This window comes from Colius striatus, chromosome 3, assembly GCF_028858725.1.
Source record: "Colius striatus isolate bColStr4 chromosome 3, bColStr4.1.hap1, whole genome shotgun sequence".
NCBI lineage: Eukaryota > Metazoa > Chordata > Aves > Coliiformes > Coliidae > Colius > Colius striatus.
In genome coordinates this window covers 75,109,080-75,113,072 of record NC_084761.1, presented here as the reverse complement: position 1 = coordinate 75,113,072, position 3,993 = coordinate 75,109,080, and the positions used below count along the sequence as shown (strand labels likewise).

General features: G+C 48.2%; 1 protein-coding gene across 2 annotated transcripts in view; it reads left to right on the top strand.

Moving 5' to 3' along the window:
* The first annotated feature begins 2,975 nt into the window (after nt 1-2,975).
* KLHL5 (kelch like family member 5) overlaps nt 2,976-3,993 on the top strand; it is a 54,723-nt gene continuing 53,705 nt past the window's right edge. For both annotated transcript variants that reach the window (XM_061993498.1, XM_061993497.1), the window contains exon 1: nt 2,976-3,218. The gene's annotated coding sequence lies outside the window, so the exon portion shown is untranslated. The remainder of the gene's footprint in view (nt 3,219-3,993) is intronic.

Here is a 3,993-nt window from a genome sequence, read left to right as displayed (position 1 = left end):
TGAAGCACTCCCATCCAGCATAGTGGTGGTAACTTCCTTCCTGGTTTAGCTTTTAACTTAGTGCAGACTTTATGCAAAATAACGTCTGTTCATTTCCTTTTTCTAATATGGCTTTTGGTTTTTATTTTTCGTTACGTTCAGTTGTAGAGAGCCAAGTTCTGTTCTTACAGTGGCACAGATGAGGATGATTGAAATGAATATGCTGAAGATAAAACTCATGTACCATGAAGAAAATTTAGAGAAAAACCATGCATAGAAAATATTGTACTCATTTGGGGTAGTTTGGGTTTAGGAACATCACCCCCTAATGGCCACTATCACGTACCTTTCAAACGGTAAATCAATCATCTTTGTGAATGAATTTTGTTCTCATCTGGCCAAGAAAATTTTAAAAAAATTACTTAGACTCTCATTATAAAACTGAGTCAGAACCACGAGTGAGATATGGAGATATTGTTTTATTTATATACATATGCATTAGAATTAGAGGGAAGAAAATTTTACGTAATACAGAACCCTTAAGACTATTAATTTGATCATTACAACCTAAAATTTCCAGTGTGCCAAATAAGTGGTGTACTAAGTACAATGAACTGAATGTGAGATGTTTGTACTGCCATTGCTGCCATATTCTTAAAAGACAACAAAAGTATTGCCAATCTGAAGAGTGTCTTCAGTGGGTATGTTACTACCTGTCACAACACAAGAAGACTAGATAGAGTCATTACTATTTGTGTACATTGTAGTTAAAAAGCTAAACTTTCCAGTTAAAAAAGTGGAGTATTTCATTCTGACAACCACTATGACGTTCCATAAGTTCTTCTTATAGATGAGACGGTAAAGAACATTTCTGAAATGTTCCAAAGTACTCTGAATAATGCATATGTAAAAATAAACAACTCGACTCAGATATAGAGTACATACCTTATGAAGGATTTAATTTATTCAGAAAGCTCTCTTCTGATGTGGCATTTTTTCAACAACCCATTAAACATTCATAGAATTGTAGAATCATTTCAGCTGGAAGAGACCTTTAAGATCCTCGGGTCCAGCCTTTGTTCCAGCCCTATCAACCATTAGACCATTTACCTAAGTGCAACATCCAACTGTCTCTTAAACACCTCCAGGGATGGTGACTCCACCACCTCCCTGGGCAGCCCATTCCAATGCCTGACAACCCTGTCAGTAAAGAAATTCCTCCTAATATCCAGCTTGAACGTCCTCTGGCACAACTTGAGGACGTTTCTTCTTGTTCAAGCAATGCTGAAATTAAAACAAGAAATGTCCAACAAACCCGAAATGCTTTTCTTGTCTAGTTATTTCAAAAGATGAATAAGCCAGGTGGAAGTAAATACAGTATTCATTCTATAGAAAGACTGTTAATGATTCTGTAGTGAATGTAAGTTTGTTAATATGATATTTTAAATGTAGCACCTTTATGCAATGAAACAAACAAACAAAAAAAACCAGCTGCTTTTTTTGACAGTATGGTACAAATGAAGTAGTAGAGTACAAAAAATCATAAATATGAATTTAAATAGTATTTCACAATTTAAGTTTGGCATCTATTAGCAAATTAGCTCCATTTGTGAGACACTGCCTTGTCCTTTAATTATCTATCTGCCATATCGGTTATTTATATTTTCCTATTTTCAAGACTGCATGGTGCTCACTCATCCTTTCTGCCCTGAAGGAATGGAGAAAATACAGGAAAAAACTAGGATGACTTTATTAAGCAATATGCTTATCCATCCCTTTCTGGTACGTACAGACTTTCATCATTATTGGTAGTGCCCAAGGTCAGAACAGAAATCGCCCTATAGGATCATGCTCAAGTTCAGCCTGATACAATAGTAGCCTGTGGAATATGCCGAGTTTCAGATTCAACAGAAAGTTTCCAGAAACTCCACAGTAAGCAGATGGGAAATATTTGTTTTAGGGCTATTGTGATGTTATGTTTTAGTTTAGTTTCTGAGTTCAAGAGGTCCATGTATGATCTATCTACATATCCCTCAGTGATATCCTAAGCTTTAAACAATATTACCCTTGGGCAGTTGTGTGTATGTGTGTGTGAATAGCTGAATCATGTGCATGGGTGTGGCTTGACTCAACAATTGACCTGAAAAACACAAGTTTTCCTTCTTGGAGACCTGCGTCCCTCCACATAGCTAATAATTTTTACATAGCTGGAAGAATTAATACCTTTGAAAAGTCTGTCCTTTGGTCAAATTTATTTAGAATTAGCTAAATAATTTCAAGTCAGACAGGATGAGAACTGGCAGACAGACGAAGCACACAGCCTTGTAGGCCATACTTCCTTCCAGAATTAGGCAAAGAAAGCACTGTATATCTCATTATTGCACTAAACTCATCCTGCCACGCCTCAGCAATGATCTCGCATGCCCTTAAATCAGTTCTATCAGTCGGAGGCACATCCGACTGTTACACAGTCCATTAATTTGGAAAATTATTCTGCCTCTGGATGGCAGAGGCCACCAGTCAGGCACTGCATAACGAGGCCAGTAAAGGCTGCAGCCATGTGCCCATTGGATGGTGAGTACAGGCTGCCTCTGCAAAGCGCCGGGGGCCTGAGAGGAGGCTGACAGTAGTGTTATGTGTCACTGCAGATTTATTTAACTTGAATGGGAGATCAGGAACCTAGGGAAACACTTAGTTGTGTGATTTGAGAAGACAGGTGAGTCAGGCGTTTTATTGGGTTAATAGAGAGAACCGCCGCAAACGGCGCCGCCGCCCGTCCCGCCGTTCCGCCCGCCCCGCCGCCAGGGGGAGCGCTGAGGGGGCGCTGGCGGCCCCGCCCCGCGCGCCACACGCTGCCTCTCCCCTTGGGCGCGCGCGAGGCGCTGGTTGGCTGGCGGCGGCGCGCGCCTCCCGCGCCGGGGCGGGGCCGGAGCCGGCGGGGTGGGGGCGCGGCGCTGGGGCCCGCCCCGCCCCTCCCCCCGCGCGCGCGGCCGGCCCTGGGGCCGGAGGCGCCCGAGCGCGCAGGGGAGGGGCCGGGAGCGGGGCCCATGGGGACCCGTTAGCGTCGGGGAGGGATCGCCCAGCGCCTGCGGCCTTCCCCGGCGGAGCGGGAGCGCTGGCTGCCGCCGGGGCGCGGTGGGCGGGGAGGGACGGGACGGGGGCGCCGGCGCCTCCCGTGAGATTTTGATTGCCCTTCCCCGCCCCTTCCCAGCCTCACCTCCCTTCCCGGACCCTCAGAGGTGAGAAGGGCGGTCGGGGCTCGGCAGCGAGAGGAGGAGGGTCAGGGGCTGCCGAGAGGGGGAGGAGAAAGCGAGGAGGAGGGGCAGGCTCCCGCCTGCCTGCCTGCCTGCCGGCTGGGAAGAGCGGCGGGCGGCCGCGACCGCCGCCCCGAGGAGCGTCCCCGCGGGGAGAGGGAGCGGCCCCGCGCTGGGGCGGGAGCCCGCGCCCCGCAGCGCTGGCAGCGCCGTCAGGCGGGCCCCGGAGCGGGGGCCCGGGGAAAGTGCCCGCGCCCAGGCGGCGGCCCGCGGCGGGACGGGGGCTGTGGGACTGAATGGGGGGCTGTGGGACTGGACGGGACACTGAGAAGCACGGAGGCGCGGGGCTGTGTCTCGCTGGGCGCAGCGTAGCCCCGCGGCAGACGCGCCGCAAAGCGTTCAGGGCGAAGAGCCGGTAAAAGTGCACTTAATACACGGGGCTTTCCGGTCTTTGCCCATTTTTTTTTCTCTCTTACCCATCACGATCATAGCGCGAAATAGTGAAAAACTAATGTTTTTTGAGACTGGTCGAACAGAATAGAGCGGCGACTGCCGAAGCGCCAAAACGGGGAGTGGTGTTATTACACGGGGAAAAAAGAAGTTTAAGCGTTGAACATCAAACAGCTGCTGTTTGTAGATATTATTGGTTCGCGGTTTTCCTTAAAGCCTTTCTTTTTTGTGGCTTTGGGCTTTGAATTCCCGCTCGTTTAGCTGTGTGAACAGTGATGTGAGCTTAGCAGCCCAGCTGAAGTCAAACTGT